The sequence below is a fragment of the Phascolarctos cinereus genome, unplaced genomic scaffold, assembly GCF_003287225.1.
Source record: "Phascolarctos cinereus isolate Bilbo 61053 unplaced genomic scaffold, phaCin_HiC Scaffold_726;HRSCAF=1367, whole genome shotgun sequence".
NCBI classification, from domain to species: Eukaryota; Metazoa; Chordata; class Mammalia; order Diprotodontia; family Phascolarctidae; genus Phascolarctos; species Phascolarctos cinereus.
In genome coordinates this window covers 28,304,218-28,320,925 of record NW_027556098.1, presented here as the reverse complement: position 1 = coordinate 28,320,925, position 16,708 = coordinate 28,304,218, and the positions used below count along the sequence as shown (strand labels likewise).

General features: G+C 40.2%; 1 pseudogene; it reads left to right on the top strand.

Annotated features, from left to right (window-relative positions):
- Nucleotides 1-797: 797 nt before the first annotated feature.
- LOC144454310 (large ribosomal subunit protein eL21-like) lies at nt 798-14,772 on the top strand (annotated as a pseudogene).
- Nucleotides 14,773-16,708: the final 1,936 nt, after the last annotated feature.

The window sequence follows — 16,708 nt, the reverse complement described above, 5'->3', positions numbered from 1 at the left end:
ATATGTAATTCCCCTTTTAAGATCTATTTTATATATGGAAAGGCTCATTTTGGGATGTTCAGAATAAAATAGTAAAATTTTAAAAAATTTAGCCCCAATATGAAAAAATGTTTTGTATGATTTCACATGTACAATCGACATCATGTTGCTTACTTTCTCGAGATGTGAAAGAAGGGTAAGAGGGAAGGACAGAATTTGTAATGCAAATTTTAAAAAAATAAATGTTAAACATTGTTTATGTGTAATTGGGAAATATTTAACAAAATGAAATATATTTTAAAAAATGCAGTGCCTACCAAATACTCAGTAAGATGCAACCACCAAGTTTACATATCAGTAGTGTTATGTAAACTACAATTATTCATCAGAAGCTTGCTAGCTAACAAGAAACAGATTCCCATACTACAAATACACACCTCAAAATATCCTTGAGCATTCAAGAAATAAACTGTACTGGAACCAGACAGTTATCACCAACAGAACGGTTTCCCACCATCACAAAGATGTAACATTGATCCACAAAAATTTAAGAATGTTTTAATAGATGTCAACTCACCAGATATTTATAATCTCTAAGTTTCATAAAACAAAAAGCTTTCAAAATATAGAGACTTAGCAGAATAAATTAAAACCATGCGGAAACAGGATGAGGTAAATATCATCCCCATCATCTTGTCTGCTACTGGAGTTTCATTGAGGATGCTTTAGTCTATAGAAAGTGAGCCTGCCTCCCAATATTTTTAGCCAATTATAAAATGCTTTCCACTGGCTCCACCATGGTCCAGGGAGTTGCCAAAATGACAAACACAAAAGGAAAAAGGAGAGAGACACAATATATGTTTTCTAGGCCATTTCGAAAATATGGTGTTGTCCCTAGGACACTGGCACGTTCACCAAAGAATGCCCCACAAATGTTACCATGGCAAGACTGGATGGGTCTATAATGTTACTCAACATGCTGTAGGCATTGTTGCAAACAAACAGGTTAAGGGTAAGATTCTAGGCAAGAGAATTAATGTGTGTATTGAGCATATTAAGGATTCTAAGAGCAGAGATAGCTTCCTGAAGTGGGTAAAGGAAAATGATCAGAAGAAGAAGGAAGCCAAAGAAAAGGGCACTTGGGTTCAACTGAAGTGCCAGCCTGCTCTATCCAGAGAAGCGCACTTTGTGAGAGCCAATGGCAAGGAATCTGAGCTGTTGGAACCAAGCCCGTATGAATTCATGGTATAAATGGCTGTAAAATAAAAATAATAAAAAATTATTGGGTTAAAAAAAAATCTACCTGTTCCACAGCCTACCCCAGGATAGCATCCTCTCCCAGGACTATTTCTATTTGAAGCCCATCAAAAAAAAAATCTATTTCAATCCCATCAAGAATGAGATAAAAATAACTGATATTTATATCACACTTGTTTTTTCCCCCATACATTTTCATTTTAGATCTTATAACAACCCTGTGAGGTAGATCTTTATTGTTGTTGTTCAGTCATTTCAGTCATATTCAACTCTTTGTGACCCCATTTGTGGTTTTCTTGGCAAGGATACTGGAGTGGTTTGTCGTTTTCTTCTTCAGTTTATTTTACACATGAGGAACGGAGGCAAGTTGGGTTAAGTGACTTGCCTAGGATCACACAGCTAGTAAGTGTCTGAGGCTGGATTTGAACTCACAAGGATGGATCTGCCTGATTCCAGGCATGGCACTCTATCGACTGTGCCACCCAACTGCTATGAAGTAGGTACTAAAGCTACTATCATCTGCATTTTACCTTCAAAAAGGTAACCCTGAGGTTTGGAGGTTATCTTGTAATTGCCAAATCTTGATGACCTTTTTTCAATATTCATCCTTCAAAGAGGTTAAGTGGCTTGACCCATGGTCACACAACTAGAAAGTAGCACTATAAGATTTGAACCCAAGTCTCCATGACTCCACATCCAGCACTAGTCATGAATGAAGAATGAGGAAAGCAGAGATAAGAGTCAAAAATGCTTCTGAGGTTTAGAGAGGGAGAAGAGCTTTATTCGTATGTTGTTTTATTTGGTGTCTTTTTTCTCCAACTAAATTACAATGAGTAAGATCTTCTTGGGTTCATTTACTCTATCTTTTCTTCTTTAGTCCCCAAGTCTTTAGTAGTTTAGTACTCTAATAGGTATAAAAAAGACATTGGAATGTTGTGAGAGTTTTGTTGTATTTTTTAGGACAGGATGGTTGGAGGAGGTAAGAAGAAATAGGACGTAGGAAGGCTGAGCAGATCTAGGAAGAAGAAAAGGAGATCAGACTGATGTAGAGAAAAGCACGGTTGCTAAGAAGGGAATAAACAGAAAACTTTGGTTTCTATCACATCCAGTTGCCACTGGTTTCAAAACAACCTCAGAGAAACCAAGGGTCTGAGACATTCATCAAAAAGGGCAGCTAGAGGGCCCAGTGGATAAATAGGCAGGGCCTAGAGTCAGAAGACTCATTTTCCTAATTTCAAGTCTGGACTCAGACACTGATTAGCTGTGGGCAAGTCACTTAACCCTGTTTGCCTCAGTTTTCTCATCTGTCAAATGAGCAGGAGAAGGAAATGGCAAACCACTCCAGGATCTTTGCCAAGAAAACTCCAAATTAGAAAACTCGCAAAGACTGAGATGTGACTGAAAACAACTGAACAATAAAAACATTTATCAGGATCAAATAAATTCAGAGCTAGAAGAAATGTAAGATGTCATCTGGTTCATCCCTTTCATTTTACAGACGAGGAACTGAAGCCCAGGGAAGTTAAACAACTTGCCTAAGGTCACCCTGGTAATAAGTTGGATCCAAACCCTGCTGTTCTGATTCTTGAACTCAATTGAATGGAACGCAGTGTTTCATAGTAGAAGCATCGCACGTAGGAGTGTGTCTCATGCATAGATGAAGTAGGAAATGTGATCTGAAGAGTGCAGGGAGTGTTCAGTTGCCTAAAATATCTCCTTCCCTGGAGGTACTTCTGGACATTTTGTTCTCATAAGCAAATATTTAATCCTTTACCTGCAAAATAGAATTATATTTCTGCGGGGGCTACTGAAATGATATTGGTTTTGGAGAAAGAAAATTGAATTGTCAGCAGCTGCTTCCCTGGTTCTCATTTAACTGACTTTTCATTTTTTCTTTCCCTATAATTGAGGTTCACACAAGTAACTAATTAACAAGCTGAGTGCCTTGCTCTCGTAGAAGGTTTAGCTGAAACGGATCCTGTGATAATTGTCAGGACCTACATTGCTTTTAAGACTTCTAAATTGCTTTATCTGTACTATCTTATTTGGTTCTCACAACAATTCTGTGATGTGATAGGTCAGTCAATCAACTAGTCAGTTAATGTTTATCAGGCACCTCCTCGCACTAGGCACTATGCTAAGCACTGGCAATTCAAAGACAGGGAAAACACAGTCCTTGCTCTCACGGAACTTAGAACCTAATGGAGGAGACCACATGCAAACAATTACACGAATGCAATCCCGGTCCTAAGGCTATTGGCATGGAAGTCTCTCTTTATTGATGAAGATGAATGCCCTTTCTGTTCGAGGGCCAGGGTGAGTTGGAAACTCTTCAGTGGGAATCCCTTTCAGGACCCTCTTCAGGACCTAGCATCCAGTCAGCTTCCAGTTTTGAGAGAGAAGATATAAGAAACTAGTCCCACTCCAGGTTGCTAAAGGAAAAGACTCTGGAAGACATGAGAGGAGCAGAAAGTCTCCATTATGTCTTTATTCCCAGCTTGATACTCTGGAAATCCTGGGGAGTTTCCCCTTGAGTGAGATCAAAGACACTTTTTTGTTGATTTAAATTATCTTGCTTCCAGTGGAGGCAAGTTGCTTCATTCTGCATTTTCTGGTATATATTCTCCTGTGAATATACCTTCTCTGATTTCTGTTTTGTTACGACTTGGATAAACAAGCTTTTTTGGCTATTTGTTATGTGTATTTGTAAGTAAGGTGAATTTTAGTGTGTATAAAGTGGGGGTTTTGTTATTCTTTCTTGGAGTTTTCTTCCCAGGATCAATAGCCATAACAATCTCTACTTCCCTGGTGTTAGATATGAGTTCTCACAATCATGGTTCAAAACAGTTTCTACCATGCTTTTGCAGTAGATACAGGGAAGAAGAAATGTAAAATTGTGAAGCTATTGCTGGCAATATGCCTTTGTCTGTTGCTCTATAAAGCAAGTGGGCACTGGTCAGTGAGTGGAGACCCCCTTAGGGGTGAATGTGCAGGCTGAATGCTGTGTGTGCCTTGATCGGCCCCCATCAAGGCTTGGGAGGGGGAATCTATGTGTTTGCCTCAACTGGCCCCCATTGAGGCTTGAGGGGATTTGGGCAGAGCACAAGTTGTGCTGGTCTCAATTGACCCTATTGAGACAGAGGAGTAGTTACCCCCCCCCCCTTCACGCTGGCCCGTGGGAAGAAGGTTGATAGAGAATGCTGTAGGAATTGGTGCTCCCATTATCAGTACACTCCCTTTGAGAAGACTAGCCTAGAATAAAGTAAGCTTATTGAACTGCTTATTATGACTCCCTTCCTGTCTTCCTGTCTGACTGAATCAAAAGCAAACCTACAAGTAAGAGAGGTGCTAGAAGCCCTCTTGTGTCTTCTACCTAAGAAATGGTGTAGTCGATATTTACCTCTCTAACAATATTTATTGTGGAACTGGTATTAGGTGGGAAAGAAGTCAAGTCTTAGATATAGAACTTGGGGGTCCTCCTCCCCAAAATGGCAGAGTAATCAAAAGTTAGAGAGAACCTGATTGTATCCCCTAGATTAATAACATTTAAGGAAGCAGATATACTTCCAGCATAGTATTTCCATCTCTCTATGGAGGGCAGAGTGGTAGCCTCTGGCAAACAACCTCTACTTCCCCTTCTGGCAGGAATGAAAGTCTGTCTTGGAAAAGAGTCAGGGAGGAAGCTAGAGATGTCAATTCTGTCTTCCTTCAAGACACACATAATGATAGGCTCCTTCACCACAGGTGGGCCTAAATATATGGGCCCCCAATACTTTCTTCTGCTGCAAACAAGTAAGATACATATCTATCTCTCTATGTCTCTCTCTCTCTCTCTCTCTATATATATATATATATATATACAATAAATTGGAGATTTATTATATTACATATTATATTATATTATATTATATTATATATATTATATTATATTATATTATATTATATTATATTATATTATATTATATTATATTATATTATATCATATATCAAAAGAGGAAAGGCAGTAGCATTAAGGGGGATAGAATCTTATCATCCCCATTTTACAGATAAAGAAATTGAGGATAAGTATTGTAGGCATGATTTGAACACTGATCCCTGATGAGTCACAGTCCAGAATACTTGTACCATATCAGAGTGATCTGTGGTAACATTCTGTATTCTTCTTCAGGTGAAACATTTCCTTTTCCCCCCCAACTTTCTTTGTATTAATCTTGTCAACTAAAACACTCATATTTAATTAAGAATTGCTATTAAGATAAGCTTCCCCATCTTGTTCTTGTGCAATTGATTTTAAAAACTGAAATATAGAATTATTTATCTGCCCCTATTTAATTTCATCTGCTTGGTTTTAGCATAGTATTCCCAACCTCTTAAAATTGCTTTGAATTTTGGTTCTATCATTTATCACTTTAGCTGTCCTCCTAGATTTCTTACCTGCTAATTTGGTAAATAAATCCTCTTCTTTCTTCATTCATATTTGTATTTATTCACTTTATATTTATGCCATATAAATTTATATAAGTCCTTGTGGTCCCTTCCTTGTGAGTAGGAACAGTTCCATTCCCCCCCCCAACATCCTCATCACCTAGTACAGTGCCTAGCACGCTGTAGATGTTTAATAAATGCTTGTTAATTGGCTGATTGTTACTTTGTGACTCTCATCAATCCTATCTGACTCCTGCTCTTTTCAATTCCCCCAAAAGTCCTCTGTGTACTATCTTTAATGTGTCAGCCAGTTTGTCTTCTCCAGCACCATTACCAGTACTTATTCGTTTTAAATGGAAGCTCCAGAATGGGTGAAAGTGATCAAGGCAGACTATGGAAGCCAGCCAGACTTGTCCTTTTCCTGCCTTGTGCCTCACTACTTTGTGCTATCGCAAGGACAGAGACTTCTAATGTACCAAAAGAGACCTCCTACTTATATCAGCAAAGATCAATGAACATTTCTTCGTACGATAGTTCAGCTGGTTGCAAATCCATTTAATAACACCACCACCGATCTTATATTTCACTACTTTTCCACAAGGATATCAATGGATACTCTGTCAAAAGCTTTGCAGAAAGTCAAGACACATTATGTTTATGGAATTTCCTTGACCTACCACCTATCAAAATAGGACCCAAGAGTAGTTTGGTTCCTTAATTTAAAAAAAAAATGTTGAGACATTTTCCCATCTTTAACCTTCTGGTGTGTCTACTGTTCTCCAGGATTTCTCAAAGATTATTGTCAGTGACTTTGGAACATGATATTCTGATACCACTTGAATTTAAAATAGGTATTTAATTGTTTCTCCCCTTAGTTGTACTGTAATTCCTCTTTGAAAATGTTTGTTCTACCCTTCCAGTTTATAGACCATTCTCCTCCTTGAATAGGGTGGAAACCAAGTGGGAGTTAAATAATCGTTCTTTTTTATGCAATCCATTAACATAGTACTAGCTTCCACAATAATGGGCTGACCATTCTTTATTATTACCTAAATATAATTTCAAAAATCCTTTTTTGTTATTTTCAGCTTTTTCCCTGGAGTTTCAGGTCATTCCGGGTGATGACCTTCGACATATTGTTCTTACAGGTTTGGTTCCTTTTTTGCTTTTGTATTGGGTTATGCTCCCCTTCTTTTACCTTCTCTGTGTGAATTTAATATCTGAACTTATCAGACAACAAGCTACCAGTAGAGCCAGACTAATCTCTTCAGATGTCCCTCCCCCTGCCCTTTTCCTTTTTCTTGGTAATATTAATGATTTTATAATTAGTATCTTTTATTTTAGCTTACTGTCTCCCAAGTGTCAGATGCCAGGCATCCCTCACTCACTAGGGATCAGAAGTTGAACTCATCTCTCAGATGGAAACTGACAGAACTCATCTTTGCTCAGGATAGAGAGCAGCCTATAATTTGTGGGGTTTAGGACATCTTCTATATCTGTGCTTTGCACAGGCTATCTCTCAGTATATGGAATGCATTCCCTGGTCACCTCAACTTCTAAGAATTCCTAGCTTTCTCCAAAGCTCAGCTAAAGTGCTACCTCCTATGGGAAATTTATTCTAATCCTCCCACTTACTAATACCCTTCCCTCAGAAATTACTTTGTACAAATTTGTATTTGTTTTTTGTGTATCAGTTGTCTCCCTTCAATAGAATGTAAGTTCCTTGAGGACAGAGACTTTTATTTATGTCTTTGTATTATTGAATAAATCTAAATTTATTTTAGATTTATTATTTAATGGGGAGGGGATAATAAGAGCATTTGTATAGTGGCTACTGAGTGCAAGACAATACACTAAGTGCTTTTGACAAATACAGTATTATCTCATTTGATCCTCACAATAACTCTACCAAGCAGAAGTTATTATTATCATCCCCATTTTACAGTTGAGGAAACTGAGGAAAACAAAGGTGAAGTGACTTCTCCAGAGTCACACAGCTAATAAGTGTCTGAGGCCAGATTTGAATTCAGATCTCTCAGACTCCAAGCCCAGAGCTCTATCCATTATGCTACCAGCTGGCTCAGTTGCTTTCAATTACCTTCCCTAATGAGGTCGATTTCCAGATGTATAGAAATCACAGATGAGAAGAGAAAGCATAAGAATAACAAACCTCTGAGTCTGTATTGCTGTATCACTCCTTCCAGCTTAGTCTGCTCTTTGCTCCCTAAGTCTTCCAATTTAGTTGAACGAACATGTTTAAGCCCTTACTTTAAGCCCTTACTTTGTGCAAGATACTGTGATAAGTGCCAAGAACACAAATACAAAATAAAGAAAAAAGAAGAAAAAAAAGAAAGTCTTTGACCTTTGGGAGTTTACATTCAATTCCTATACTCTGTATACCACCAAATTCAGTCAGTTTGAAAGGTATTTGAGCACTGTTATAGCTCATTCAGAGCTATAACTAGCACTTTTTCCACCCAAGGCAGGTGGCACAAATAAATTTTCAAAAAGAAATTCAATAAGGAGAAAAAAGGAAACACTGCAATGTTGTGAAACTGATTCTGGGGAGACCCAGAGGAGAGGAGGACTAGGCTGGAGCTTCCTGTGATATCTAAAGCAGGAAGGGTGGAAGGATGAGAAAGTGTGCTCTTCTGGTAGCTTCCAACTTTAATGAATTATTCTTATAAACTAAGTTCAGTTCTATTTATATTGTCAAAGAACTTAGTACCTTCTAAATTTTTGCACCCTGGAACAAAGTCCTGGTCTCCTCACTCTAGTTATGGCTCAATGATAGCCATGCCCATTCTCCCTAAGAGCAGAATTCATTTACAATGTTTGGCCTTTGACTGTGTTTATTATCCTTCCTAATTTCCCAATTCAGGCTATTCATCTGTGCCTACAGTAAGTCGTATCTTCTTTTAGATTTCCTAATGATGGAAGACATGCCTATATGCCCTCTAAGTATTTTGACATCTGCTTTCCTAAAATCCACTGGGCACATATACTGTTCTTTTTCTTCACCTTAGCTCTTACAGTGGAAATACTTCTCCAGATTCTGCCAGCACACATAGCTCATACCTATGGACCCTACATAATGTGGCTCCAACCTACTTTTTCAGCCTTATTTCTGATTACTGCTTTTCATAGGATGATGATATCTTGGATTTAGATCTGGAAGGGACCTCAAAGGTCATCTAGCAAAATCCTTTCATTAAAGAAACTGAGAGATGAAATGATTTATCCAAGTTCATGCTGGTAGTAAGTGTCAGAGGCAGGGTTTGAATCCAGGTATTTCTGACTCCAAAGTCTAACACTCTGTTCATTATGTCACATTCCTTTTAACATACCCTATTCCAGCCAAACTAAACTTCTGGCTGCTCCCTGATCTTGTCCGGCCATCTCCAGCCTCCATGTACACGTACAGGATGTGCCTGGTGTTTATCCTAGAATGTATTTATGACTCTTGAATTTCTTCCTTTTCTTCGAGTTTTGCCTCAGGTATAATCTCCTTTGTAAAGTTTTTGCCAATCCTCCTCAGCCAAATTTTTCTAGAACATTTTATTTGGATCCCTCCATCACACCCTACTTTGCATTCTTCTCTGTATATTTGTCATATTGTCTCCCTGCCCCACCACCTCCTTTCCAGTTGAATCTAAGTTTGGCCCTCCATAAAGTTGAAAAAATGCACCTTCCTTCCTCCTTGGCAAAGACAGGAAACTATAGATGTGAAATACTGCATATAGTGTCAAACTTCATTGATGTGTTGGTTGGCAGAGAAGTTGAGTGGAAGAGTTGATGGGATTAGTTTTCCTGGGTGGACTGTCACAATTGTAACATGATCTTTGCATGTCTATAGTGGGACCTTATAAACTAAGTTAAAGAGAATGTATTTTATCTTAGAGTGACTGAAGGTTTTTTGTTTGTTTAGCAGGAAAACGAGAGATTGATGCTAAAGGAAGGTTATGTTGGCAACTTTATGAATGATGGATCAGAGAGGGGAGAGATAGGAAAGAAGAAGATCAGTTATAAGCTAGTACAATAGTTCAGGTAAGAGGTGATGAGGGCTTCACCTAGTCTAATAGCAGTGTAAGTAAAGAGAAGGGGATCGATATGAATATTTTTGTGGAAATAGAATCTCTAAGATTTGGTAAATAATTGGTTGGGGGTGGGGTGGTAGTGAGGGAAAAGAAAGAGTCAAAGATGATCCTGAGGTTTCAAGCCTTGGTAACTGGAAGGATAGAGGTGTCCCTAACAAAAAGAGAGAAGTTAGGGGGAGGAACAAGTTGAGGGAAGTAGATGATGAATTTGGTTTTGTATGTGTTGACTTTGAGGTACTAGCAGGATATTCAGGAGAAGATACCTTGTAGGCAGATGAAGGTGAAGGACTGGAGCTCAAGGGAAAGAATAGGCTTGGGTACAGAAACTTGGGAGTTATCTGCATTGCAGTTAAAATGAAATCCATGGGGAAACTCTACAACATGACCACAGTACAGTGCTACTGTGTCTTAACATGTGTAAGGATGGGGTTCTCTATCCTGACATCAATTAATGTAAAAACTATCCTTGCTCTACTTACTTAGTAAATACCCTTTCTAAAAGTGAATTAACTCTAGCTGATAATTAATTGGGAGTACACTAGAGGGGGCTCATAAGCAACAAAATTAGAAACTATAGTGATTCTCAGGGGTACCCTTGGGAGAAGTAATCAGCTACTGTCTGGGGACCTGGCCCATTAACATGAGTGGAAATTGGGGCAGTAGCCTATAGGGAGTGCTATGTAGGCATTTGATCTTGCTGAATTCAGCTCTCCACATTCTCAGGATGATGGGTCCCCTGGCTAGCTCCACTCCTTCTTTCCATCTTTCCCCACTTTGGCGTCTACCTTTAAGCTGAGCACAGCCGAGTGACCCAGGAGCAATAGATCATATCCTAGATTTAACCATTCTGTGAAAATTCCTAATGCTTTCTATGTTCCTGTTTCCTTTTTTTTTTCTCCTGACAACCTTCTTTCCCAAATCTTGAGGGATGATCATGTGCCTGGATGTATCCTAGGAGAAGGGTCTATAGATTAGGCGAAGAGGCCATAGGATATGGATTCTGTGAGTACCTGCTATTAATGCTACCTCAGCAGGAACCTTTGTGATGAGGAAATGCCGGCACCTGGGTACTAGTGAACTAGTAGTACCTTTCTCAAGAAAGGCCTGGCACAGTGGATTCAGGAGGACCTGAGTTCAAATCCAGCCTCAGATTTACTTACAAACTGTGTGACCCTGAGCAAGTCACTTAACTCCAATTGCCGATTAAAAAAAAAAAGAGCTTTAGGGGCATGTAGGTGGTACAGTTGATAGAGCACTGGCCCTGAAGTCAGGAGGACCTGAATTCAAATCTGGCCTCAGACCAAACACTTGACACTTTCTAGCTGTGTGACCCTGGGCAAATCACTTAACCCCAATTGCCTAGAAAAAAAAAAAAGAAAAGAAAAAGAAAGGCCTGGGGCCACTGATTGATTGATTGATTTGAAAACTGCCCCTGGAAGAAAAGTCCTTCTCACAGGTTTAACTTTTCAGCTTTTCTTCCTCCTCAGTATGGCCAGTGGCTTACCGGAGAAGAATTTCCCCCTCTAATTAGTTTTTTTTTCCAAGAAAGTAATGGCATTTCTGGCTATTTAAAAGTGGCGAAAGCATTAGAAAATGTTGAAAAGGCACTAACGTTGTGGTTGGAAGACATGACCTATAGACATGTACATTTTGATGGCAACATGTTGAGAGCAAAGATTCAAAGGACTTGTGGGCCATGAGGTACCAAGAACTATTTATTACCATTTACCACACATAGATCCTATACATATACCTCATTATTATTGTACTCTGAGTTTGAGACCATTCTTGCCATGATCACTGTATGTATTTGTTGAATAGTGAAACTGAGGTTTTTGGGGAGATTATTTTGTACCAACTGTTTATACTATGCCATTTTAGCAAAAACTTTTGCTAAAACTTAATTAATTCTATTGGTTGGTTTATTAATAGGAAGCATTCTGGTGGAACTTATGCACCACAAGTAGGAGTAGTCATCTATTTACACCTAGAATCAAAAAAGTATCTTTGGGGGCCTCAATCCTCAAGACTGAGTGCATGTTGAAGAAGTAGCTGAAAAGGAGGTATCATCCAATGATTCAGAGAAGAAGACTGAGAAAAAGGGGGACAGAGAACCAGAGGAAAGCAGTGTACTTGTAGACGCCAAGGAAAGAGAGAGTTTACAGAAAGAGGTTGGCCAATAGTGTTGAATGTAACAGAGTTGAAAAATATTGGGGACCAAAGCTATCAGATCTAGCAATTAAGAGGTCACTGGTCACCTTTTGGAAAGGATTTTCAATAAAATGTGGTCACTAGTCAGACTGCAAGAGAATGAGGAATGAAGAAGTGATGAGGAAGTAGATGCAATGAATACTCACTATTCATTCTAAAAATTTGGCATTAAGGAGATGTCAGATTGAAGGACATTTTTTTTAATGGGAGACCTGAGAATCTTTGTAGGTAGCGGGGAAGGAACCAGTAGGTAAGGAGAGATGAAAGATGAAAATAAGTGCATGATCAATAGGAGACAACTTCTGGAGGAAATTGTAGGGGATGGGATCAAGGACACAAGTAGGTCTTGTCAAGTAAAATCATAACCCCATCCTCTGAGGCTGAAACAAAAGAGGATAGGATGGATGAAGATAGAAAGAAACTTGGGGATATGGAGGCTGGAAAATGAGAATACTCATGTCAGACAGCTTCAATCTTAGAAAAATCGAATGTGAGGTCATTTGCTGAGAGAGGATGAATGAGAGTAGAGTTGGTAGATTGAGGAGAAACTTTAGATTTATTTCTGAAGGAAGAGTGATAAGGAGATGCACCTGGGGTCCACGCTTCCAGTATGGGAATGAGATATCTTACCTCTATCAAGAGAAAAAGAGTCCCCAGTCTCACCCAGAGGGAAATTTCCTGAAGCATGCAGCAAGCTGGAAATAATAACATGCTCCTCTACATGCTGGCATCTTCCCAAAGTCTTTGTTTCCCTCTAGCTTCCCTCTCTTTCTTGAAGAGAGTCGAGAACTGCAGATGTTCTCTCTCAGAAGCTGGAAACCAGAAAGAAGAAAGCTTGTCTTTCCAAGCCCTTGACAACTGCACCCTTCATATGGGCATAGAGTAAGTATGTAGTGAGCCTTCTCTCCACTGATGTGGAGAGTCTAATGCGAATGCCCAGGATTAAACCCCAGGTTACAGAGATGAATAAAAGTTTGCAGTGCAGTAGTGAGGGACCTACTTCAGTTAGATAGTACAGCTGGTAATGAAACAACCTGGCAGGTTTCTTGTCCTCCTCTAGCAGTGTTTGGTGTATTCAGATTAGAAAGGCAATTGGTGGGCATGACCCAGGGTTAGAATTGCCAAGGTGAGAACAGCAAAAGAACAAGGGAATGAGGAGTTCAAGGGTAGAAGATTATAGACTTATAGAACTGTAGATTTAGAGCTTGAGCCACCTAAATGGCACAATGGATAGAGTACCAGTCCTGGAATGAGGAAGACTCATCTGGAGTTCAAATCTGGTCTCAGACACTTACTAGCTATGTGACCTTGGGCAAGTCACTTACCCCTGTTTGCCTTAGTTTCCTCATCTATAAAATGGGCTGGAGAAGGAAATGGCAAACCATTTCAGTATCTTTGCCAAGAAAACCCCAATGGGGTCATGAAGAGTGGGACACAAATGAAAAATGACTGAACAACAAGAGTTAGAGCTATAAGAGACCTTAGAGATCACTGAATGCAACCTCCTCATTTTATTTATTGCGTGTGGCGGGGAGAGGATGAGAGAAAGAACAGCCAGCACTGGAAATGATGAGAAGGAAGAAGGTATCTTCAGAGGGCAGCCAGGTTCCAGTTAGTAACAAAAGATGGAAGGAAGATATTGAGGATTAAAGGGACTTTGTTAATAATAAAGTAGAATTCCAGACGGTACAACAGAAGAAACAAGAAGAGTACCCGTGAAGGGGTTAAGCTGACCTGGATAGGTATGAAAGTGTGGGACAGGGAGTAAGGGAAAAGGGGGTTTTGCTTAGGTTGAAGAAAGGTTCTGAATCACAAGGATTAAAAGACTCTTTTGTTCAGTTGTTCTTTGTGATGTCATTTGGGGTTTTCTTGGTAAAGATACTGGAGTGGTTTGCCATTTCCTTCTCCAGCCCATTTTACAGATGAGGAAACTGAGGCAAACAGGGTTAAGTGACTTGCCCAAGGTCACACAGCTAGTACATGTCTGAGGCCAGGTTTGAACTGAAGAAAAGCAGTCTTCCCAACTCCAGGCCTGGTACTCTATCCAATGTGCCATCTAGGTTAGAATTTGCAAACCTTAATGTTTGTAGGTAGAGTAGGTAGGTGATGAATAGGTAGACACTTATGGAATAAATATTCTAATTAGGATGTTGGCATGATGGAGCTCAGTGCTTTCTCATTTGATTGCAGAGGATAAGAGATGAAGCTTATGGTGGCTAGGAGGTAAGAAATGGATTTTCATCTGATGGAGGGGGCTGTGGGGTGAGAGACATATTAATATACTTTTAGTGGTCCTGTGAACTGGCCAAACCATTCTGGAAAGCAAATTGAAATTACATACCCTTTGATCTAGTTGTATCAGTACTAGGAATATATCATCTAGAGGTCAAAGACAGAAGGAAAGGTCCCATATATGCAAAATTACTTACAGCAGCACTTTTTATTGTAGCATAGGATTAGAAGGGTGGTAAATAAATTAATTTATTTTAAAAAAAAGGAAGGATGGTGAATTAGAAATTGGCAGGCCTTGGGGGAGGGAAGATAACTCTTATGTGCCCAAATTAAAAACTGGAAGCATCAGGGCTGTGCTGGGGCACCAGGAAGAATGGAATCTTGGGGAGACTTCCCAGCTGGAGTGCTGGGCCAGTATGGTTTCAGAGCAGGGACATCCAGTTGTGCACTCCTGTCTATGGACTGTTCTTAGGGTTGGGCTTCAGGATCCAGCAGGCACTGTTGCAAGATGCTCTTTATGGGGCTGCTGGCCTTCAGGGCTCTGGTGCTGGGCATGTGTGGGGCCCAGTAGAGACAAGTCTTGAGTACTCTGCATAAAAATGGGCAGTCAGGTGAGCTGCATTATGGGAATGAGAAGCTGGGAGGGCGGGGTGGAAAACATGTACACTTCCAGGCTCTAGTCCAGATGGCTAAGGTGATCCGTCAAGAACACCCTTACCCCCTAAGGCTCTTAGCCTCCACCTCCAGGCTGCTTAAACAGCCAGCACAGGGCAGGTATCGTTCTATGGAACGTCCAGGTATCTGAATAATATCTTCTTTGAATCAGGAGTCCCCTATAATGGAGAATAGGGTAATTGAGCGGATGATTGAGAAGTTGTGCTCCTACTTGATTCTCACTCCACTGAACTGCTTTGAGGAGGGTGTGAGACTGCAGTGGGGGCTCCCGAATACCCGCTGGGCTGGCCCAACATTCAAGCGGACCAAGAGCAGCTTCTGGAGGAACTAGGCCTCTTTGCTTCCTTTGAGGGCTTCTACCAGCTGCTAGGCAAAGCTCAGGTGGTTCAGACCCATGTTGGACCACCCTGCTTGCACCCTGATGACCCTTCTTGACCATCCAATGTCCTGAGTTGCTACAGCAGGCAGCTTCTGCACATTGCTCTTGAGCTCAGTGGTAGCTCCTCAGTTTCCCTTACAAGTTCATGCACTGGGAGGAGGATCTGCTGCCGGTCAGTCTGGTGAAGAGCCCCCAGGGTTGGCTTCTTAGTACAGAAGCTCTCCAGGGTACGATTCTCTTGAGGCAACTGCGATCTATGATATTGGCTGGAGCATAGCCTGGCTAGGTGGAGAGGCAGAGAGAGAGTATGTGATTTGCCCTGGGTCACACAGCTAGTAACTGTTTGAGGCAGGAACTCAAGTTTCGCTGACTCTATCTAGCGCTCTAATCAGTACTGCATCATCTAGCTACTTCAAGTTACGCTACTGATGGTGCGGGATTGCTGCTGTCTTCTAATAATAGCATCACACTGTCCCTGCCTGCTAGTCTCAGTTTCTGCCCAATGCTGTTCTTCTAGAGGCCACTCCCCTGGACATGCAGTCTTTTACTGATACTCTGCCAGATGTTGCCCAGATGTTACTCAGACAGATATAGCACATAGCCTTCTGCTGCTGAAAGAAATCTCAAAGCTGCTAAATTTCTGGTGCACTTGAAATCTTTGGCTATCTCTTCCTCAAAGGAAAAGGAGTAACTGCTGAACTCTTTTAGTCTTAAGCCTAATAGTCTCTTTCCTTCTTACTACTGCTCTTTGAGGAAAAAACATGGAAAATTTTCATCTCCAGGGACCAGATGAAAAAAAAAGTCTCGCCAAAACTTCTTTTGTTCCCTCAGAATTTTTGCTGCTGAAGCCTTTCTTCTCCCAAGCAAGATTTTTTATTCAGGCTCTTTAGAATAAAGAACAGGGTCCTCCCAACTAGTTAATGACCTCAGACAATCTTTTATTTGGCTTAAATCTCGGGATCATTTGGCTTGGTGTCCCTCAGTGTGAGGTCACTGGAAGGAAAGAAACCACAAATTAGTCTTATCCGGGAAATGAATTTATACTCATTTTCATTTAAACATAAGGGAGTGATATTCTCATATGTTGAACAGTAGGAGGATGCTAAAAAGCAAATCTGGCCCCCTAGAAAACAAGTTCTTAAGTTTCAGGTTCAGGGATACTTCAACATCTGGGGCTGCAGGTTGGAAGTGTTGCTGACGCTATGTTGAGAAACTGATGTTCCTTCAATGTGTTAAGGAGGAAAACCACTTGTAAGTGCAAAAGAATAAACATTTCCCTGTTTCTTTTTTCATCTTTTTTTCTAACTATATATCAAAACTCTAACAAATGGGTTTACTTGAAATATAAATACTTGACCTCCTTTTGCTTCCTTCTGAGATTTCTTAAGTCCTTACTAACTCCGATTTCAGAAATTGCTTGCTTTTTCCCCCGATAGCCCTCATTCTTTCCACT